At 49.7% G+C, this 24656-nt stretch overlaps 1 protein-coding gene across 1 annotated transcript in view; it reads right to left on the minus strand.

Annotated features, from left to right (window-relative positions):
* SHANK2 (SH3 and multiple ankyrin repeat domains 2) overlaps positions 1 to 24656 on the minus strand; it is a 499586-nt gene that overhangs the window by 464642 nt on the left and 10288 nt on the right. The window contains 1 exon segment of the mRNA XM_032490098.1: positions 8275 to 8375. The gene's annotated coding sequence lies outside the window, so the exon portion shown is untranslated.

Raw genomic sequence — 24656 nt, forward strand, 5'->3', positions numbered from 1 at the left:
ACTACTCGGAGAAAGACAAATGCCGTATGATATCACTTATATGTGGAATCTAAAAAAAGACACAAACGAACTTATTTATAAAACAGAAATAGATTCACAGACATAGAAAACAAACTTACGGTTACCAGGGAGGAAAGGTCGGGGTGGGTGGGGGATAAACTGGGAGCTCAGGATTAGCAGGTACAAACTACTACATAGAAAACAGATGAACAACAAGGTCCTACTGTACAGCACAGAGAACTACATTCAATAGCTTGTCATAGCCCATAATGGAAAACAGCATGAAAGGCAATATACATATATATATATATACACACACGTGTGAGTGAATCACTACGCTGTACCCCAGAAGTCAACACAACATTGTAAACTGACTACACGTCAATAAAAAAAAGAAGTTTGATTTAGATGTAATTCACACACCATACAACTCACCCACTGGAGGGCACAATTCGGTGGGTTCTAATATAATCATGAAGTTGGGTAGAGCATCACCTCCACCAAATCTAGAACATTCTTCATTATCTCAAAAAGAAACCCACACCTCTCAGGGGTCACCTCCCAACACTCCCCACCCACCACCCGGGCAGCCACTCCGACTTACATTCTGTCTCCACAGAAGTGCCTGTTTGGGACATTTTCATATAAAATAAAATAATACTCTACACAGTCAATTCTTTCTTTTTTTCCTTTTCTTCAGTGCTCTTCTGCAAAAAGTCTTGCTCTTGGCCAAAGTTACCTCTGCCCACAGGTAGTTCTTTAAGTTTGATGTCTAAGTCACTTCAAAATACGAGAAGGCAACACACCAGAACCACCCTAGCCTAGTGTCCACCTCAAAAACGTTTTTGTTATGTCTTCAGCTTTCACTGAGGTCAAACAGTATTTGAAAACTATTGGGGTTTTTATTTTTTCAAAATCCCAACTGCAAACACTACATGAAAACATTCCTTCTAGACTGGAGTGCTAGGAAAAATCTGCTCTCCAGATGAACTAATTATCAGACAAGAGAACTCTGTTACCTCATATTTCCTTTTTCTCCCTGGCTGCCAGGAAGCTCAGAGATAAATACCACATGTGACTGCAAAAACGTGCTCTCATCCCACAGTTGGTCATAGCCTAATGGTCTTTAACCTAGCAGTTACAGTGGAGTTTTACCAGTGCAGCCTGCAGGCAGATTCTTACCAAACTGGATTTCCTATGGACGAGGTCTTAGAATCTGCAATTTAAACCAGATGCCCGAGAACTCTTGTTACTCAGGTCAGGCTCTAAAGTCAAAGTGAAATGACAAGGCCTTTTTCCTACGACTGAGAAGACTTTTATGGAGAAACAAATCTAGTCCTTCCTCTTCCTCTGTCATCTTGGAGTGTCTGTGAGCCGCCTGGGTGCTGTCTGCAGGGGCTGCAGTCAACACGGCACATTCAGCACTGAGGGGCCGTTGAAGCGATCCTTGGCTGAGACATTTGGGACACCACCCCTTTCTCGAAACCTCACAGACTCGACCTTGGTCTTCAGGGCATCCCAGCACTTTCCAGGGACACTCCAGTCCACCTGGATCTGTGCGGCCTCCTGGACATCACACAGCCAGCCTGGGGGCTCTGCTCAGCCTGAGGTCGTTCCTGCCTCAGCTCACCTGGTCCCCCTGCTCGCCCACTCCCGCACTGAGAGATGTTTCTCTCCTCACCTGCCTCGCTGGGGAACCAGGTCAAAACCAGAGGAGATGGAGGGAAACCCAGGAGCACTGAGCTGGCTGCCACAGCGGCACCGCGATGCCCGAGGCTGCATCCCGCGCAGGGCGCTGGCGGCCGTGGGGGTTCACAGAGAACGTGCCAAGGCGGAGAAGGGGCCCTCATGGGAGGTGGGGACTCTGGGACCCTGTGCTACTGCCTGTGGGTGGGGGGTGGCCTGGCAAGTCCCGACCCCTAGGGCCTCACTTCCTCTGCCCCAAGGAGGGGTGGAGATCCCGGACCGGCCGGAGCAGAATTTACCTGACCAGAAAGACAGAAGGCGGGAGGCAGGCGGGCAGGGCGCTGGGCACCCACCTTGACCCCTGGGCCTTAGGAAGCGGGTCTCAGCCCTCAAGGCATACGTTCGTGGAGGGAGACTTTGATTGTGTGAAACACTCGGGGCATTTCCGTGGGGGGGGCTGCAGTGTGCAGCCCAGCGTGGAGACAACAGCCAGCACGTCCCCAGTCAACCCAGGACGGGGGATGCTCGGGGCCCACGGGTGGGGGCCTTGCGGGAAGCAGCCTGCATGTGCTGAGCACTGAGTTCAGGGAAGGCTACACCCCTCCCGGCGGTTTATCTGGGGGCACGTTCTGCAGAGGGGCGTCAGGGCGATGGCACCTGCCCTCGTGAGCCCCAAGCCCACTCCCCGAGGTTTCAGTTGGGCAGTGGTGACCTGGGAGAACGCCGTCCAGCATTCCCACGGCGACCAGGCCGCCATAGAGGTCTGCACGTCGTCGGAAACCCGAGCCCTGGCCATGTACGCAATGCCCCCATTGCGCTGCCTGCTCGTTGGCAAAGGCTTGAAAAGTGACCCTTGTTCCCCAACCCGGCTGAAATCCAGGTTAACGTGGTGTCTGAGTGTGCTGGGCCAGTGTAACCAACAGCCACGTCTAGGCCGCTCACGGCAACACAAACTCATTCTCTCGCAGTCCTGAAGGTCCAAAGTCTGGATCAGATTCACTGGACTGAAATCAAGGTTCTCAGAGCTGGGCCCCCTCCGAAGGCTCTAGAGGAGGGTCCCTCCCGCCTCCTCCGGGCATCCCTGGGCTTGTGGCTGTGTCCCTCCAGCCCCTGCCGCTACTGTCATGTGGCCTCCTCTTCCCCTGTACTCAGATCTCCCTCTGCCTCCCTCTGGTAAGGACTCTTATGATGACATTGAAGACCCAGCTAGATAATCCAGGGTAACCCCCGTCGCAGGACGCTTAACCCCATCACATCTGCAAAGCGTACCGTACAAGGTGGCACACACGCTCCCGGGATGCGGGCCACTTCCCACTGGCCCCACACTTTCACTCCTCCAGGAGATGCCTGGATCCCTCCGGGGGTTAACACAAGCTCAGAGCTGGTAGATCACTCTTGCCTGGGCCTGCCCTTGGGGAGGGGACAGTCACCTGTTCCCGGGGGCCCTGGGTGAGGAGGGAACCAGCTTGTACGCTTTCGTTCATGTGCAAAGAGCAGAAAGACGCCTCGCCCTTTGGAGCCAGACTTCTGGAGAGCATGGTCCTTTCTGGAGCGCTGTCTGCACCCCTCACCTGCATCGCTCCCCGGTTCCCTGCAATCTGAGATGCGGGGGGCTTTGGGTGACCCCCTGGAAACAGTCTCCTTGCGGTTTGCACAGCATCACCTCCTCTCCACTGGCGGAGCTGCTGGATGTGTCCGGGTCCCGCGACCTCTCGGATACACAGCCAGCTCCTCCTTCAACGCCCCGGGCAGCGCCAGACTGGGCCTCCCTTTCACTGCCTGGACCTAGCCTCCCCAAGGCCCAGCTCCAAGCCAAGGAAGGCCATCTCCTAAATCTCTGGCGTTCCCTGTGACGGCAGGAGCACGATGAATGAGGTAAATTCCAGCCCTTGGGTGTCTGACCCGGCCCATCGTCAGCCTTCTGGGGTCCCGGGAGGCTGTGCCTAATCGCAGCCCTCCTGCACCCCAGCAGGAAGGAGTCCCCCATTTGGGCCAGCATCCTACACAAACGTCACCAAAGAAAGCCACACAGCTTAACCAAGACTCTGAGGGCTTCAGACCAGGAGGACGCCAGGCGCCCGCACACTGGGCGCTCGTGCCCCGGGGTGTGCGGACAGACACTTCTCAGCACCTGATCACAGAAGCGTGGCTGGTTCTTGGTGCTGAACGTGCCCAGATCATTTGGAACAGGGGTCAGCAAACTTTCTGTCAAGGGCCAGCTGGTAAATATTATCAGCTCTGAGACCACACGGCCTTGGTCACAGCCACTCAACTGGGCTGCTGTGCCAGAGAAGACCCGAGAAGGAGGAAGTGTGGTGGTGTGACAATAAAACTTTATTTACAAAAGGCAGCCCCCAGAATGGGAGGAAAGATGTGCAAACCACGTACCTGGCAAGGGATTAATGTCCAGAACATATAAAGGGCGTTCACCATTCAATAACAAAAAAATCAAACACCTGATACAAAAATGGGCAGAAAAATACCATACGATATCACTTATACATGGAATCTGTAAAAAAAAAAAAAAAGGACAAACAAACTTGTTTACAACACAGAAACGGACTCACAAACATAGCAATCAAAGTTATGGTTCCCAGTGATGGGGGGGAACTGGGTGGGAAGGGATAAATTGGGAGTTCAAGATTTGCAGATACTAAGTAATACATATGAAACAAACAAGTTTATACTGTAGAGCACAGGGACCTATATTCAGTATCTTGTAGTAACTTACGGTGAGAAAGAACATGACAGCGAATACATGTCTGCTCCTGTGTGACTGAAGTGTTGTGCTGTGCACCAGAAACTCACAGAACATTGTGCACTGACAATACTTCACAAAAAGTTTTAAAAAGTGGACAGAGGGCTTGAATAGACATTTCCCCAAAAAATGGCCAATAAGCACATGAAAAGACGCTCAACATCACTGATCATCGGGGAAAGCAAACCAAAACCACAGTGAGGGACCACGTCACACCCACTAGGACGGCTGCCCCCAGGACAACAGGAAAAAGTGTCGAGGACGCGGAGAAACCAGAACGGCTGGCACAGCTGGTGGGAACATAAAAGGCCGCGGCCACCATGGAAAACGTCACGGCGGCTCCTCGAAAAGTTACCCGTAAGCCACCGTGTGACCCAGCAGGCTGATACCTGCACACCCAGTGCCCAGGCAGCATCACTCACAACAGCCAAAAGGTGGAAACAAACAACCCGAGCGCCCTCTGACCGGTGATGAATAAACAAAAGGTGTTCTCCGCAGAGTGAGTATTATCTGACCTCAGAAAAGAAGGGAATTCCGACACACGCTGCAACACGGACGCGCCTTCAGGACAGCATGTTCAGCAACATCAGCCAGACACGAGAGGACAAATCCCGTCTGACTTCACTCACAGGAGGTCCCTCGGGGAGTCAGACTCGCAGAGACAGAGAGTAGGATGGTGGGGCCAGGGGCTGGAGAGGGGCGGGGGACAGAGTCTCAGCTTGGGCAGATGGAAAAGTCCTGGAGACGGTGGAGGTGGTGGCTGCACAGTGTTGTGAATGTGCCTAATGCCGCTGCCCTGTGCCCTTACACACAGTTCAGGGGGTAAATTTCTGCTGTGTGCTTATTATCACACACACACACAATTCAGTAAAAACAGCTGACAGGCAGGATTTGGTCTGTGAGCCACAGTCGGCCAAGCCCTGATCTGGGACCACACACAGGCACCCAGTTTTGGAAAGAATGGCTTGAGAATCATCACAGAAGACACCCAAGCCCCACCTCTGCAAATCGTTTTGGTATGTCACGCCGCCGCCAGGAAAGTCACCCAGAACATCAGAAACTCTCCCACGTCATCTGATTAACCTCTACGGGGTGTCTCATTACACCCGCAAGTGGAAAAAATAATTTCAGGCAATAACCACGAACACTTCAGGAAAACCGCATCTTTGAATTCGTCCACTCTAACATCTTGACTCACGGGTGAGAATTCAGAACACTGCCAATTAACTCCGTGACTTTAAAGTGGAACCCTTCTGCCGCTAATGATGCACCATCCTGGCGACTAACTGAAGTACCACTCGAGGGTAATTTCCCGTGTTTTCTGAGTGGCAGCCAGAGGCGATCAGGGCAAAAGGTCTGAAACCCAGAATCCACCCGGGTTTATTACGTGATAAATGTTCCCACTGTAAGATGACGGAGCTGCGGCGCCCACACGGGGGGCATATGTGATGAGTGGAGACCTCCAGGGGATCCAGAGGCCACTGAGGATGCAAGGTCCCTCGGTGGCTTCCACTAGGGCACCTGAGGAGGCAGGAGAAGAGCCCAGAGAAACCTCGGCCTGACGGAGAACACTGCCTCCGCGCTCCCCCCACCCAGCACCCCCGGCTCAGGCAAGGTCAGCACCCGAGAGGCGGAAACCCCTCCCCACCCACAGTACGAGGGCCGCCGTCCTTCCCCCAGCCAAGAGGCCCAGGGAGGCTCTCTTGGGGCTAATCTCCCAGTGAACACCTGGTCCCCTGTCCCAGAGATGGCCAACTGCACGGGCCAGAGCCCTGTCCGGTAAACCAAGATTACAGCAAGTCACTCCCGGCCTAAGGGGCTGCCCAGTTCAGCGTTTTCCTTTTTCCTTCCCCTTTTATACATCGATGACCACGGTCCCTGGGACGGGCACTGAAATCTAAATGCCCCCCGCCCACTTGGGGCCGACTGTAAGCGGTTCCCTAAGAACAGGAGGCCCAGCCCTGACGAAGGACCCCAGAGCACGGGCAGCACCCCTCACAGAGCCCGGAATGGTGACAAGCGAAAGCTCAGATACACTGGTCAAGGGTCCCTCACTCGTGGTGAGAGGGCTTGGTGCAGACTGAGGTCAGAGAGGTTCGACCCGGTGGGAGCCACGCGGCACCCCCACCCCGGCCTGGGACAGATGACCCCCAAATGCAGAAACGTGCTGCAGAGTGGGCTTCGCCGCTGCCGCCAGCTGCCACTCACAATGAACGGCAGTCAGTCCCGAGGCCCGAGCCCGAGGACATCAAAGGCAGGCCTTACAAACAGTGCCGGGCAGTGCTGCCCAGGCAGGACCTTCCCTCCAGCCTGCTCCCCTCTACAAGAAAGAGCGGACCACGTCCCCCACTAGAGTCACGTGTCTCATGGGCACCCCTCCCCCCGGGCGGTGAGTGAGCAGGTGCGTGTGCACCAGGGTTCAGACAAGGGGTCCCTGCGGAGGGAGCAGCATCTGACAGCAGATAAAGGCAGAGGGCAGGACAGCGCGGGCTGGTCCTCCACGGAGCCCCATCACTGTCCGCCTGCCAGGAGAACGCCTGTGTGTGCCTGGGACTGGGGGGAAGGCAGAGGCCAGAGACGCAGCTCAGAGTGCAGGGAGAGGCCACAGCCACGTGGAAAGGATGAACAAACAAGACAGCGTGAGGGTATGAATGGATTTCAGAGATGACTGGAGACCTGGGAGGCTGGCGGTGGGAAACTGGTTAGGAGGCCACCCTCAAAGCTGACGGTGACCCCCAAAAACCAGTGGGCACCAGGACCAGGACCAGGACCAGGGCAAGGCGCCAACAGCCTCACCTGCTGTGTTTATAACCCAGGACATGCATCCTCAATGGAATCTTGGAAGGTGAAATGGATCTTAGTGTTTTTAAGTATAAAGCACAGACACACAAGCGGAACAGAAGCAGATGTACAGCATTTCCATAGCATTCAAGTTTCATTGCGGTGGACGATTTGGAAAAAGTGTCTAAGATGTCTCCTTGGACAGGCCATTATTTTTTTTAAAAAAGATTGTAAAATAGTGTCCAAGGGGGTGTGGACCTCACATACCTCCCTTTATGGTCCCCAGTAAGGTTTGGGCCGGGTGGCCAGGAGTTGCTCCAAAAAGGGCCCAGTGTGCGTTCAGTCAGGGCTGGACTGAGCCTCTGCCCACCAACAAGGCCGGGCGTAGGGAGCTCAACGGCCGGGAGCCCCTCTCCTCGCCTGAGAACAGCAGTCGTTTCACCTTCCTCTGAGGGTGGTCATGGTAAAGCCTGGCACTCAGGCCACATTCTGCCAATGCCAATTTTAAGCATGTATTACAGATGAAACGATACCAGTGGAGCACACAGTAGGTGCTCAATAAAATGAGCTCTGGGCATTAATTAGACTGTGAGCTGAGGGCATGTCTTGGCTCTGCAAAACCACAGGTCCCTCCATGGTCCCTGCATCAGACACAAACAGGTGTCCTGGGGTCCAAGTAAAGATAGAGGCAGGGCACTTGTAACACCTCCACCGTCTCCCCTGGGCCGCACTGGCCAAGTCCAGCATGGACACGCAGCTGGGACACCTCAGAGCAGAGATGAGGAGCCAGACCTCGAGTCCTGAGCCGTGGTCCCAGTTAGTCCCCTCCAGGTCGCATTAGCCAGGCACCAAGGGGCAGCCTTGTTTTTCCAGCACCGAGGACAGCTCCACCCCACCCTCTCCCCACCCGACACAAGCACTTGGGCCCTGACTGCGAGGAACTGACCATCTTTTCTGGCCACAGTGCCAAAGGGGTAAGGCGGACCACACTACAGCAACAGCGACTGGCTTACAGGTGACAAGGACAAGGCGAAGATGTTCTAACTCACCAGAGGCGCTGGCAGTCTGGGCCCCACAGAAAGGCTTCTTCAAACAGGAACTGTCTGCACTCTGGTGGGCCGAGGCACAGGGACAGGAGAGATTTCCGGAGCTGCAAGGGACAAGAAGACCAGGGCATGGTCAGACAGAGGCTCCAAGAGGCAGAACGTTGGAACACCCAGAGCATCCTGTATCTCTGAGCTGAACGAACTGCACTCTGCTTCCGGAAAGATGGAGTAGGCAAACTTTTCCCTACTCTTTCCAAGAAGTGCAACTAAAAACCCAAGATGTTGTAAAGAAAAATAAACTTGGAGAGGCGAAGAGAAGAAGGCAGACTGGGAATCAGGGACCCGAGAAGTGGCGCTGTGGTGAGTTCTCTAGGCTGGGGTTCTGCCTCATATCCCAGAGCTAAGAAGCCAGAAACCCAGAAACAACAGTAGAAGCACAAAAAAGCTGCAATGAATGACTGTTCTCTCCAGGCAAAAAAAACAGGACACGGCAGCCAAGCATAGACGCTAGCTGCTCTATGCCAGATGCACACCACAGAAAACCTGGGCCCCAGCTTGGCCTGCAGCAGCAAAGGCCAAGAGGGAGCCTGGGCTTCCCCTCGTGTGGCTGTTGTGAGGCAGCCACACCCCACTGGGAGGTCAAATAAACCAAAACACAGAGCTGGGGCTTTCTTCCCCACCGGGCACTAATGAGTCCCCCTCTGGTCCCACTGTATTAGGGCAGGCGACCCGGGGAGGCTGGATTTCCACGTGCACTGGGCACTCCTCCCTCCCCCTGCCGGACTGGGGTCAGAAGAGGAGTAAAGGAGAGTCAGGACTTCCTCCATCACCAACAATAATGAAACCTGCCCCCTGCCCATGGTCTCAGGGGAGACCACGTGGGGAACAAGAACCCCCCAACCCTACCAGCAATTACAAGGAACTCCCCACTTGGTTATCAGCCAAGATCAGCTGAGGACCCTGGACTTCTGCCTCCACCTGGCAATAGTGAGGCGGCAACCCCCTTCCCTTGTGAGAGTGACGTGTAAACGAGCCAGCTAAAACAGAAGGTTCAAGTAGGGTCCACAGTCTCATAACATAACATGAAAATGTGCACATTTCCATTGAAAATCAGTCATCACCTCCAAGAAGCAGGAACATCTCAAATGGAGAAAAGACAACCAAAGGATGACAACACTGAGGGGACAGAGATGTGAAGATGATTTGACAGGGTTTAAAGCAGTAAACACGAAAATGCTTCAATAAGCAATTATGAACATGCTGGAAACATGAAAAAACAGAAAACTTCATGAAAGAAAGAGAAAACCTCAGCAAAGAAATAGAGAGCCTTGCTGACACGACGGGGTTATGTCCCAATAAACTCATCGCAAGTCGAAAACATCGTGTGGAAAACGCCTTTAATACCCCGTTATTGAGCATCACGGCTTAGTCTCACCCTCCTTATACACGCTCAGAACACTCAAATCAGCCTACATTTGGGCAAAATCCTCTAACACAAAGCCTGTTTTATAATGAAGTATTGAACATCTCGCGTAATTGGTTGAATACTGCACTGAAAGTGAAAAAGAGTGGTTGTCTGGGGGTGAAAAAGCCGTGTGTTGGTTCTCTGCCCTCGTGATGTCACGGCCGACTGGGAGCTGCAGCTCACCGCTCCTACCCTGCCCAGCGTCACAGAGAGGCTCACGCCACATGTCACGAGCCCAGGAAAGAACAAAATTCAAAGTGCGGTTTCTACTGAATATGCATCACTTTCATACCGTCAAAAAGTCTAAACATTTTAAGTTAAACCACTGTATGCTGGGAACCATCCACAGAAGGAGAACCAACTGGAAATGTTAACTGAAAAATATAATAAATGAAGCAAGTTCAGTGGATGGAGTCAACATCAGAATGGAGGGGATCAGAGGAAATAATCACTGAACTGGAACCTAGAAGAATAAGAATTAATCAAACTGAACAACAGACAGAAAACAGGCTGAAAATAAACAAATAACTAGAGCCTCTGGAATCTGTAGGATTATAACAAAAAAAAAATCCCACATTTGAATCACCAGAGTCCCAGAAAGAGAGAAGAGAGGGGGAAAGCTGAAAAAGAACTAAAAGCTAAAATAATAGTTGAAAACATCCCAAGTTTGGCAAGAGACATAAACCTACAGACTCAAGAAGCTGAAAAAACAACGCCCAAATAGGATAAACGCAAGGCAATTCACACCAAGATCCATCATAATTAAACTTCTGAAAACTAATAACAAAGAAAACTCTTACAAGCAGTCAGGGAAAAATTATACATTTCATACAGGGGAAAACAACAGGAGTGACAGTGCGTTTCTCATCAGAAACCACAGAGACAAAAGGAAGGGGCACAGTGTTTTTTGAGTGATGAAAGAAAAGAAGTGTCAGTCTAGAATTCCATCTTCAGTAAAACTGTTCTATAAGAATGAAGGGAAAGTCAAGACATCCTCAGAAGAAGGGAAACTGAGAAATTGTCACCAGCAGATCTATCCCAAAAGAACGGCTCAAGAAAACTCTCTACACAAAAAGGAGACCTAAAAGAAGAAATCTTGAAACGGTAAGAAGGGAAGAGAACATGGCAAGCAAAACTACGGGTAAATACAGTAGGCTTTCCTTCCCGTCTCAAAGTTTTCAAGTTGTTTGACAACTGAAGCAAAAATTTAATGCATTCTCATGTATGTAGAGGAATTATTTAAGACATAGATATTATGAATGGGGGAGGGTAAAAAAATAAGAGGAGATAAGGCTTGTTTGTTTTCACTCAAACTGTATCACAGTGGATGGTAATAAAGGTATCTGATATAATGCCTAGGGTAAACACTTAGGAAGCTACTAAATCTCAAAAGTTACAGATAAACAAAAACGGATTCTAAAACATATTGAAATAACCCACAAGGAGGCAGGAAAAAGAAAACAGAAATGAAACACAGAGACGGAAAAAAAAACAAAAATGACAGACTTAAGCCCTAACATATCAATAACTGCATTAAACGTAAATGGTCAAAATATACCAGTTAAAAGAGATTAGCGGAGTGGACCAAAAAATATTTTAAAAGGATTAATTATAAAAAGTCTACAAAAATTCACTTCAAATATAATGACCTATTTAGGATAAAAGCAAAAGGATAAAAAAAGATACATTATGCAAACATTAACCAAAGGAAAGTACAATATTAGATAAAGTAGACTTCAGGGCAAAAAAAAAAAAAAACTACCATAGAGAGGAACATTATATAATGATTAACTGTCAATCCACCAAGAAAACGTAATAATCCTAAATGTATACGCACCAAACAACAGAGAAGCAAAATATGTGAAGCAAAAACTGACAGAATTGAAAGGAAAAAAGGGACAAACCCACAATTAGAGCTGGAGACTTCAACACCCCCATCTCAACAACTGATGGAATAATTAGAAAAATCAGCAAAGGTATGGAAGAACTCAACCACACTAACAACCGACAGAACTAAACAATACTTACAGTGCATTCCACTCAGCAGCAGCAGAATACACATTCTTTTCAAGAGTTCATGGAATACACACCAAGACACGCCATATCCAGAGCTATAAAACAGGCCTCCATAAATTTAAAAGAAGTCAAATCATACAATGTATTCTCTCACCACAACAGAATCAAACCAGAAATTCATAACCAAAGGTAGCAGAGATCTCCAGATACTTGGAAACTAAAACAGCACAATTCTAGGTAATTGTTGACTCAAAGAAGTTTCCAAGGAGTCTTTTTTTTTAAATATGAAGAACCGAATGAAAACTAAGACACCAAACTGCACGGGATACAATTAAAGCAGCACTGAGGCAGAAGTCCTAGCAGTCAGTGCCTACAGCAGAAAACAAATAGTCTCACGTTGAAGTCTACGTTCCCGTCGCAAGAAGCTAGCAAAAGGAGAGGAAGATTAGGCCAAAGCAAGGGGTTGAAGGAAGAAAAGGGAAAGAAGAGGAAAATCGCAAGAGTGGAGATAAATAAAAACCAAAAACAAACACAAAATAGAGAAAACTGGTGAGCTGGCTCTTTGTAAAAGGCAATAAAATTGACAAGACTCTAGCAAAACTGACAAAACAGAGGGAGAGAGAAAAGACTCAGGTTACCGAGTGCAACGGAGGGCGTCGTCACAGACCCCGCAGGCATCAAAGGGAAAGGGCCACTACAGATAGCTCCACACACACTCATCGGACAGCATAAATGACACAAACCAACCCTCCAAAGAATATAAACTATTACAACTCTTTTGATATGAAACAGATCATTTAAAAAGCCCGATAACTATTAAGAAAATTGAGCTCCTAATTTGAAATCTCTCATTTTTGTAAGAAAGGGGAATCTGCACGCCCAGATGGTTTCACTGGAGAATTCCATGAAACGTTTAAAGAACTAATATGCATTCTACACAGTATCTTCCAGAAAACAGAATCCAATCCACTTTATGGAACGAACACGACCCTGATACTAAAACCACACAGAGCGCGTACAGAAAAGAAAGACTGCCGGTCAATACCCTTCATAAATAGAGATGTTAGAAGTCTTTGATGAAATATTATCAAAAAGAGTTAATCAATATATGAATGAATTGTACACCATGACCGAGTACAGTTTATTTCTGGAATACTAGGCTGGCTCAATATTTTTTAAAAAAATCAATCTATGTAATACACTACACCAACAGGCTAATGAAGGAAGATCACTCGGTCACAGAAATCAATGCAAAAAAAGCATTTGACAAAATTCAATATCCATTTATGACAAAAATTCCCCCAAAAATAGGCAGAGGGGAAGTTCTTCAACTTGATGAGGAGATCTGCAAAACCTCACGTCATCAGCTAACATTATTCCAAAGGAAGACTAAACGTTCCTCCTCTATGATCAGGAACAAGGCAAAGATGCCTGTTCTCAGCACTCACTCTGGGAGAAGTTCTAGCTGGTGCAAAAGCAAGAAAAGGGAATAAAAAGCACACAGTTTGGGAGACAGCAGTACACCTGTCCCTGCTGCAGGTGAGACGACTGCAGGAGGGCCCAAGGAACCAGCAACAACCAAAAACACTCTGAGCAAAATAATCAGTGAGTCGAGCAAGGTCACAAGGCACAAGATAAAAACATACAAGTCAAGTGTATCCCTATATACTAGAAATGAGTATGTGGGCACCAGAATTTAAAATCCAGTATCATTCATAATTGCTCAAAAAAAAATAAAATACGGAAGGTATAAATCTAAAAAGCACGTACAAGACTTGTATGCTGAAACCCACAGAACTTCGGTGAAAGAAATCAAGGCACATCTGAAGAAGTGGAGAGACACACTCTGTCCACGGACTGGGAGACTCAACACGGCCAAGACATCAACTTTTCCCAAAGTGGCGCGGGGTGGAACCCAACTCCTACCAACGTCCCCGCCAGATTTTTTTGTAGATATAGACAACATCATTCTAAGATTTACAAGGAAAGCCACGGGAACTAGAGTAACTAAAGCAAACCTGAAAAAGAACCGAAGGAGAAGAATCAGTCCACACAGTTTCAAGACTTACTCAGCTGCAGTCATCACGGCCACGTGGGTCTGGCGGGTGGATACGGACACAAATCCACAACACTCAACAGAGAGCCCAGAAACAGACCCACACAGATACGCCCCGCTGATTTTGGACAAAAGCATAAGAGCGATTCAACCGAGGAAGGAGAGCCCCCTTCAGCAAATGGCACGGAGCGACCGAAGGCCAACAGGCAAAATAATGGCGCCCTGAGCCTTACGCAAAAATCAACTCAGAATGGATCATGCACATAAATGTAAAACTATAAAACTCCCAGAAAGAGATTCTTATAGGAGAAAATCCTCAGGACCCAGCACCAGGGAACAAGCTCTTACCCCTGACACCAAAAGGGCAATCCACACAGCGAAAACTCGCTAAGTCGGACCTCATCAAAATTAAAACCTTTTGTTTTGTGAAAACCCCTATTAAGAGGAGGAAAAGGCAAACCACAGACTGGGAGAACAGGTTTGTAAACCAGGCGTCTATCAAAGAACTGGCATCTGGAATATAAAGAACTCTCAAAACCTAACAGGATGAAAACCAAACAATCCAGCCACAACATGGACAAAAGGCATGCAGAGACGTTCCACAAAGGAGGGCAAAGTGGCAAAGCAGCACGTGAGAGATGTTCAACACCACCAGCCGTGCAAATACAACTGCACGAGGCATCACTACACCAGAGTGGCCTAAGAAAACAAAACAAAACAAAACAAAACAGTAACCTCAAACGCTCGTGAGAACACAGACAAACTCACATTGCTGGGGAAATACGAAATGGGACGGCCACACTGGAAAACAGTGTAGCAGTTTCCTAAAACTCTAACCACGCAACTACTGTACGACCCAAAAAACACACTGATGGGCATTCACCCCAGAGAAGTGAAGACTTACATTCATGCAAAAACCTGTACTTAATGTTTACAGCTTTATTCGTAACAGCCCCCAAATGCAAACAACCCAGGTGTCCCTCGAATGGTGACGGGTGGGTAAAACCAACTGATGCACCCACCTCACGGAACCTCCTCAGCATAAGAAGGGAGGGGCTACGGATACACAACTACCTCTCCAGAGTTCTGATGACAGAGCCGCCAACCCCAGAAAGTTACTTACTGTAGGATTTCACTTCTGTATAATTACTGAAATGACAAAATTACAGAGATGGAAGACAGATTAGCGGTTGCCAGGGGCTGAAAAGCCGGTGAGGTCGAACGACGTCTGTGTGGCTATAAAAAAATGTTTCCTGGTGCCGACGGAAACATTTGCATCTCGACTGTGTCATCGTCTACATCCTTGTTGGAACATTACACAGTTAGTTCTGCGAGACGCTACTCGTGGCATAAACTGGGTAGAGGATACAGGGGGCGGCTCTGTCTTCTTTCTCGCAGATGCAATTATTTTAAAAATAAAGCTCTTTTTATTTTTAAAAGTACATCGTAGAAAACTAAACAAATGAAAAGAACTTACACAGAGCAACTGTGTGACCCAAGATACATGATTCCACGCCAAGGAATATGCTTAAAGCTGATAAGAACATATGCCCACACAAAAAGCTGTACTCTGATGTTCAGAGCAGCGCGCTTCTGTTGTTGTCATGACAAGCTACTGAATGTACTTTCCTGTGCTAGGCAGCAGGACATTATTGTTTATCTGTTCTGTATATAGCAGTTTATGTCTGCTAATCCCAAACTCCCAATTTACCCCTCCTCTTCCTCTCCCCCTGGTAACCATAAGTTTGTTTTCTATTTCTGTGAGTCTGTTTTGTAAATTAGTTCCTTTGTCTCATTTTTTTAGATTCCACATATAAGTAATATCATACAGTATTTGTCTTTCTCTGTCTGATATTTCACTCAGTATGATCATCTCTAGGTCCATCCATGTTGCTGCAAATGGCATTATTTCATTCTTTTTTATAGCTGAGTACTATTCCATTGTACATATACACCACATCCTCTTTATCCAGTCATCTGTCGATGGACATTAGGTTGCTTCCATGTCTTGGCTGTTGTCAACAGTGCTACTATGAACATAGCGGTGCATGTATCTTTTTGAATTGGAGTTTTTTCCGGATATATGCCAAGGAGTGGGATTGCTAGATCATAGGGTAACTCTATTTTTAGTTTTTTTTTTTAAGGAATCTCCATACTGTTCTCCATCGTGGCCGCATCATAGCAGCACTCTTCATAGCAGCCAAAAAGTGGAAATAACCTAAACGTCCACGAACTGATGACTAGGTAAATAAAATGTGGTTCATCCATGCAACAGAACCCTATTCAGCCACAAAAAGGAATGAGGCCCTGACACGCTACCACCTGGATGAACCTTGACAACATGATGCTGAGTGAAACACGCCAGACAAAAAGCACTTCATATTGTACAGGTTCCTTTTACAAAGAATTCACCAAATCTATAAAGCAGAGGACTGGTTGCCAGGGCTGGGAAGGGGAGACAGGATGGGAGTGGAGGGCAATGCTAATTGGTGCTGGGTTTGTTCGTGGGAGGATGAAAATGTTCCAAAATTGACTGCAATGATGACTGCAATCCACGGATACTCTGATAAAACACTGCATCGCACCCTTTAAATGGGCGGGTCGTAGGGCACGGGAAATACATCTCAATAAATCGTTGAAAAAAAGAAAGCAGGGACTGGGTTCTAGGAAATTTGAAAAGCACTCACTTTTTTTTTTCTTTTTTTTTTTTAATGTGGTACAGTCAGTTACAATGTGTCAATTTCTGGTGCACAGCACAGTGTCCCAGTCATACATAGAGATGCATGCATTAGTTTTCATATTCCAAAAGCACTCACTTTGGAGTGACGCTCCCTGAGCCCCATAGAGAATAACTAAATTATTGAACTATTTTTAAATGTTAGCCTTCAGCGTTCCACATCTATTTTTAGACGTGCTCATCAGTCCAATGGAGATGGAAATCGTAATTGCGAAGCGTTCTGAAACAGCTCTGTAACCCTGAGGACAGGCCCCAGGCACAGAGTGGCCCCAGTGTCCTGGGCTGGGAGGCAGGTGGCAGCTCGGGTCCTAGGAAGTCACACCAGCCTGTGCCCTGGACCGACCCAGCTGCCTCAGCCCCGGGGGCCCCTCTCTGGAAGAGCAGTCTGCCTAGTTCCAGCCCCAGCTCTGCAGCCCGCCCCATCCAAGTTCCAGCTGATTCTGTGACACGGGGCTGCATGAGGGTGCCACTCCAGAGTCCCAGGGATTAAACAAGCTTGCACAGGTGGTTCCCACGGGGGACAAAGTCGACATCCTCCTCCCATCCAGCAAGGTGGCAGGAACGGTCCCACACTGCAGGTCCTTCCCAGGGCGAGGAGCTGACTCTGCCAAGTCAAAACAGCGATTCAAACACAAACTCGTACAGGAATGTTCACCACAGGGCCATTCACAAGAGCCAAGATGTGGAAGCAACCAAAGGTCCCTCAACAGATGAACGGATAGACAAAACGTGGTCCATCCACACAATGGAATATTATTCACCCATGAAAAGGAACAGAGCGCCAACACAGGTGACAAGGTAGATGAACCTGGAGACCATTCTGCTCAGTGAAAGAAGCCAGGTACGAGTGACCTCTGGTTGCATGATCCACTGACATAAAATGCCCAGAGCGGGCAAGTCCGCCAACACAGAGCAGGCTGGTGGCTGCGAGTTGGAGACCGCTGGTGGCAGGGGTTCCCTTCTGGAGTGATAAACACTGGAACTTCTGGAACCAGATGGTGGTGGGGTCTGCACAACCAGGTGAACGGACCACATGCCACTGAGCCGCACACTTTGAAAACAGCTGATTTCACGTTCTGTGTGTTTCATCTCAATAACAAAAAAGAACCTCGTTCCCAGCAGTTCACAAGGTTTCAGAATCTACTTCATGGGCTGAGGGAGGAAACAAAGACCAGAAGGCATGGCAAAAAGCCAACGTCTTCAGGGATGAGAAAAGGGAAAAAAAAAAAAAACGCTCTGATCTTCAGTTTTTTTTCATCAAGCAACCTGAGGCTGATTTCCGCAGCCCGTGGGAGCAGCCGGAGCGTGAACAGCGGGTGTTTCCTGCTGTGTGTGGACACCGCCTCCCTACCGTGCTGTCCGCACTGCAGCTGCGGTCTGGGCTGGCGGGACCGTGACTTCACCTGATCTGCCCGTTCTCCTGAGACACCCGAGGCGCCCAGACGCTGCGCGGCCCACCAGGACCACGGGTGGTACCCGACTGCCACTCCTGCCTCCTTCCTTCCTGCCGCCTCTGCTCCCTCCGGATGCGAAGTTCCCGTGGGCCCTTGACCTCCAGGAAATGCTCTGAACTCTCCTCTGCCCCGGCTCAATTACCAGAGAGGGCAAAAGTGCAGGCAGAAATGAGATTAGTAACAGTTACCAGGTAAAATTATTCAGGAACAAAGTTAAAATATTAATCACACCCTCCAGCCGATCCACAGAGCCCATGACCCCTAAAAGCGTGAAACCCCACCCAGCCTCTCCAAGGTCGTGCACGTGACGGTGGTGGTGGTGGTGGTGGTGGTGGTGGTGACGGAACAGCTGGGAGGGGCCAGACACACCAGGTGCGCGCCTCCCGGGGCCTGCCTCCTGGGGACATCCTCTCCCAGTGACCCTAGACTCGGTCATCTTTTTGGCCAAACCGGCCAGAGCAAAGGGACCCGTGGGAGCCGGCTCCCTCTTGCCCTTGCTGGGAACCCAGCGACCACCCAGACATCAAGCCGGGCTTGGGGGACTTGGCGCAGTTACCCACCCCCGTCCCTGACAACAACCAGCCCACCCCTGGAGACAGGACGGGGTCTGCTCCCCACTGACCCTAGGTGAACTCAGTGACCATGAGAACCATCCAGCTGAGTCCTGCTCAGATGGTTGACTTTCCAAATTGTGAGATAAAAAAAACCAAGGGCCAGCAAAATCACTGCCCATGGGCCAAATCCGGCCCCCAGCTCATTTCTGTAAATAAGGTTTCACTGGCGCACGGCCACGCCCGTTCATTTAGGTATTGCCCTAGACCACTTTTGCTTTGTAGAGAGGCTGAACGGCAAACCAGCGCAAAGCAGGTACTCTCTGGCCCTGAAATGGCAGTTGTTGTTTTGCCCTATGTTTTGGGGGGGGGGGGTCTGTTGCGCAGCGAAGCTGCCATGTCCCCTGCAGGGGCAACAGGTACCCTGGGATTGCTGGGACCCCCTCAGCTGACGCAGCCTCTATCCAGTCGTCACTGACGAGGTGGCTATTGCCCCAGGCCCTCCACAGCTGAGGATCAGGCGGTGCCCGGGTCACACGGGCGGCCCAGGCAGGCAGCATCCGCAAAGCAGGGTCAAACTCCAGCTTGCCCCACCTGGGAGGCCCCAGCCCGTCACAATGCAGGCGTTCTGGAGAGGGCTCCTCACCGAACGGCGCAACTGACGTCCATCTCCACCTCCCAGGCCCTCTCTTTCCTCCTTAATAAAAGATGGCAGGATAAAATTTCAAATGAACAAAAGCACGTCCACATTAGGAAAATCCGTCTGAGAGCCAAGAAAGCCCACACGGAACAGCACCCTCCGCCCCCAGCCCAGCCATCTGGAGCTCCTGCAGGGAGCCACCCCCGTGGGAACTCCCCGACGCACCCAGGAGGACGGAGGAGCTCGCGTGGGCTCCCAAAGCTGCCGCTGTCCCCTGCAGGGGCAACAGGCACCCTGGGGGGGGAGGTGCTGGGTCCCTCCTCAACCCAGCATCCAGAGCCCCAGCATGAGCCAGGTGCATTCGCAGCTCAGGCAGGGCAGGAATTCACAACGGGGCCTGAACAGGAGGTCACAGGCCAGAGGAGAGGAGTCTACAGACTCACACCTGCACGCGGCCCAGGCCCTATCTGAACAGATTAGCACACATGGGTATTGCCAAGAACGACGGAGAGCAGACAGTCCACGCATGCCAACACAGTCTTGACTTTATGCAATTATCTCACTTAATGCTCAAGGCCACCTGCAACATGTTATGACCCCATTTAAAGGATTAGCAAACTGAGGTCGAGAGGTCAACGGCTCATCCAAAGTCACGCAGCAGTCACGTGGCAGAGCACACGCACCACCCACGTGGAGGACATGCGGGCATGCACCTAGGGGCATCCAAACATTCCTCAAAGCTGCAAAGATTCTGGGGCAAGCGCAGAGACACAAGTCAATCTTGGTCTCACCGCATCCTGGCCAGGGCTCCACTCTCCACGTGGCCAAAATCCTCCACACAGAACACCCCCGACCACGGCCCTGGAGAACGGCAGCCTGGAACACTGCACACACATCCCGGCCGGGATGAAAATGCGCCGGCAGCTTCCAGGCGTGCTTGAGTCAGTCGTGTGGGAAAAGCTGAACCAGCCTTGACCCTTGACACCCATCCAGAGGTCGGGGGAGAGGGCTATCCAAACAGAGTTACAGGCACAGATTTCACAGCAGATGGTCAGAGGCCACCGGGCACACCAGGAGGGACAGACAGACGCGCAGGGAGAGAAGCCGGACAACATGCTCCCATCCCTTCAGCTGAGCTCAAAATGCCAGTCAAGGCACCTCTCTGGGCCTCAGTTTCCCCTTTTGTAAAATGGACATAAAAATACTTCCTCCACCAAGAGGGGTTCTGAAGATGCCACACGGCCACAGGCTGTGAAGGTGCCCGGCACAGGTCGGCAGCGAAAGCTTCGGACCCTGACAAAGTCTGGAGATAAAATGCAAATCATGGTAACAATCCATCAAGCTACCTACAAAGATAGAGTAACTGTTTTTTAAAGGTTTCTCTTATTTTATCTTATTTTACTTGATGTGATGGCACAGCTAATGGAAAGCATTTAACCAGGGTGTTTATCATGATGTAATTAAGGAAGTAAGCCTGCGGAAGAAGTCACTTCTGCCTCAAAATGTGGAGTATCGTGGCGCTGGCTGGCCTGCTACCTCAGGGCTATTTCCTGTCTTCTGGGAAAAGACTCACCCCACTGCCGGCCACTGACCCACAGCCAAGCCCGGACTACACACTTTGCTGGGGAACCTGCCAGGTGATTCAGGGGACCGCACACCCCGACAGCCTCAGGACTGTGTGGACACCCCAGCGGGGGCCAGAAAACTGTCCGTCTGTACGTCCAGGGGCAGCAGTGAATGCTAAACAATAAATAACAATATTCCAAGATAGTCTCAGTAATCCAGTTCTAAACTACTTTTTAATGGAGGTACTGGGGATTGAACCCAGGACTTTGTGTATGCTAAACACGTGCTCTAGCACTGAGCTATCCCCACCCCCACCCCCACCCCAAGAGTAAACCCCGGAAGCTACTTCACTGGGCCTGGGCTCCGTGAGAGTCCGCACTAATCTACACTGGACTCGGGCTCCGGGGGGAGCTGCCTGGTCCTAGGGGCCTGGGACCCAGCAAGACCCCCCCTGGGACCTGGCCAGGTCCCTGTTCCCGCCCGAGGTTCTCAAAAAGGCTGAACCTGGGCCCCCAGCACCAACATTCTGGAACCCTGATCAATCCTAAATTAACTCTGGGCTCCCCTCCAATCCTGGTCTCTCTCAGAGGTGAGACAGAGCCCCCCGCCCTGGGGCAGAAGGCCGAGATGATGGAGGTTCTAGCCTCTCTCCCTGTTCCTCCAGTGAGGAGTCTGGGTTGCTAAAGTCAGGAAGCACGTCTGCAGGAAGGGGGCTCCGTCGGAGAATGAGCCGGGGGGGTTGGGGGGGACAAGGTGGGGGGGCTGGGGGCGGGGAGTGACGGAGATGTTAGCTGTCTTGATTGTGGTGGTGGCTTTCCTGGTGTACACATGCATCAAAATTCACCAAACAGTACATCTGAAATATGTGTAGCTGACGGTGCAGGAACCAGACCACAGTGAAGGGGTTTTTAAAAATGTAAAAATAAATTTTAAAAAAGAAGAAGAAACAGAAGATCTGATTATATCTAGAACAAGAAGAAAGTGAGTTAAACTCCAAGCCCCATGTGAAGAGAAGCCCAGGCCCCGACGGCACCTGCAGAATCCCACCAGACGTTTCAAGAAGAATCAATGCCTTCACACAGTTCATCACACACTTTGCCCAACAGTGGAAGACGATACTCCCCACAACCTTACGAGGCCAGTGCTACCGTGACACCAGCTCAAGGGGACTACAGGCCAGCGGTACTCGCGCTCACACACGCAGAAAGCTCGGCAAAGTACCAGCAAACCGCATCCAGCAGCACGTAAAAACGACCACACAGCGTGACTAAGTGGGTTTATCCCTGGAATGCAAAATCGGGCTGACATGGAAAAATCAATTAATGTAATGCACCATATTAACAGAGTAAAGGACAAAAGGCAGCTGATCATCGCAAGACATGCAGGAAGAACACCTGACAAAATCCAGCAGCCCTTCAAGACAGAAACGCTCAAAAACAAAGAACACGCGTGAACTTCCTCTGCTTCACAGAGGGCACCCCCAGAAACCACGGCTCACGTCACGGCTCATGGGGAAGGGCTGGGTCCTGCCCCCAGGATCAGGAACCAGGCAGAGGTGCTCCTTCTCCCACGTCTGCTCAGCACGGCACCGAGGTTCCCGCCCGGGCAACTGGGCGAGACAATGAGATAAATGCATCCAGACAGGAAAGGAGAAGTGGCTCCTTTCAGGCAGAAGACAGGACCTCGTGCGCACACGTCCCCAAGCAGCCACTAAAAAAGAGCTGGGAGTCATAAACAGGCTCAGCGAGATTACAGGGTCTGAGATGAATCTACAGAAAAGAACTGGGCTCTCCACACAACAGCTTTGAACAACCTGCAAAGGACACTAAGGGGGTGGCTGTACAGCTCAGGGGCAGAGCGCGTGCTTAGCACGCGTGAGGTCCTGGGTTCACTCCCCGGTGCCTTCGTTAAAAAAAAAGAAGAGGAAATTAAGAACTCAATTTCACAATAACATCAAAAAGAATTTAATCTTTAGGCATAAATCTAGCCAAAGAAGTGGAAAATTTTATAAGCTGAAAACTAGAAAACACTTTTCAAAAAATAAAAAGACCCAACTAAGTGGAAAAACATCCTGTGTGTGTTCACGCCTCAGACCTCACACTGCTAAGACAGTACTTTCCAAAATGAGCTACAGATTCAAAACAGTCCCTATCAAACCCCAGCCGGGTTCTTTGCAGAAGTGGATAAGCTGGTGCTGAAATTCAAGGGACCCGGAACAGCTAAAAGAGCATCGGGGACAGAAGGACTAGGTGGGAGGCCCACCCTCCTGATTTCAAAACTTGCTACAACATCAGTATGCAACACGGCGCCATTCTGGCACAGGGACGGACGGAGAGAGCAAAGCGATGGGCCTGCAAGTCCAAAAGGGAAGCCAGTTTCTTTGGTCAACTGATTTTCAACAAGGGCACCAATATAATTCCGTTGGAAATGGTGCTGGGACACCTGGACATCCACCTACAAAAGAATGAAGCTGTACCCCTTCCCGACACCACACACAAAAATTAATTCAGAATGGACCACAGACCTAAACGTAAGAGCTAACAGCATAAAACTCGTAGAAGAAAAGGCAGGTGCCAATTGTCATGACCTCAGGTTAGACAAATCCTTCTCAGGTGTGACACCAGGAGCACAAGCAACAAAAGAAAAAATAAGTAAATAGTTTCATCAAAAATGTAAAATTTTCCTTTTTTGGCGGGGGGTTATTAGGTTTGCTTATTTATTTAGTGAAGGCACTGGGAATTGAACCCAGAATCTCGTGCATGCTAAGCACACGCTCTACCACTGAGCCATATAACCTCCTCCCTAAAAATGTAAAATGTTCACACTTTAAAAGGACACAATCAGCAAAGGGAAAAAGACAACCTGCAGAATGGGAGAAATTATCAATTGTGTATCTGATAAGGGCTTTGTGTCTGGAAAACATAAAGAACTCTGATAACTTAGTAATAAAAGAACCAAAGCCCAACTGAAAAATGAGCAAAGGCTCTGAACAGGCATTTCCCCAAGTGAGATATACAAAGAATCAACAAGCCCACGGACAGGTGCTCACATCACTGACCAGGAGAGAAACGCCAACTCCAAAGGAGTAAGATCCCACTTCACGCCCACCAGGATGACGCTCATCAAAGACGGGTAACAGCCACTGTCGGGGAGGAGGTGTGGAGATCGGAACCCTCAGACACTGCTGGCTAGAACGCTGAGGGTCCAGCCACTTTGGAAGACAGTCCGATAGCTCTTCCAGAGGTTCCATGTTGCATATCACGTGACCCAGCAATTCCACTCCTGGGTAAGAACCTTAGAGACCTGAACACAGGCCCACATGAAAACCTGTACCTGAACGTTCATAGCAGCGTGATTCACAGTAGCCAAAGAGTGGAAACAACCAATATGTCCATCAGCTGATGTACCAATGAGTCAAATGGGATGTGTCCATACAATGGAATATTATTCAGCCATAAAAAAGGAATGGCTGCTAATGGGTGTGAGATTTTCAGAAGTGATGAAAATGTTCTAAGATGATGATTGCACAACTCTTTGAATATATTCTAAAAACACTGAACTAAGTACTTTATATACTTTAAATGGGTGTGATTTGTACAGTGTATAAATTCTATCTTGGTAAAACTGTTGTATGTTTTTTTTTTTAACGAGTTGAGAGCAGTGCCCGGCACAGTGGTACTCAACCTCGGTGCGTTGGTCCTGGGGCACACTGATGAATAGGATGGACGGGGGCCTGTCCTCCTGGACTTTCTTCCAGCGGAGGGAGGCGGGTGACAAGGGTGTAAACCACTCATGAACACATGAAACTCGAATATAAGAGAAAGAACTGAGGGTGGCTTCCCCCATCCCTTCTCTCCTACCCGTCTAGGGCTCCCTCCACAGAGGCAGCAGGAAGGAGGC

This window comes from Camelus ferus, chromosome 10 (genome assembly GCF_009834535.1).
Source record: "Camelus ferus isolate YT-003-E chromosome 10, BCGSAC_Cfer_1.0, whole genome shotgun sequence".
Taxonomy (NCBI): Eukaryota; Metazoa; Chordata; class Mammalia; order Artiodactyla; family Camelidae; genus Camelus; species Camelus ferus.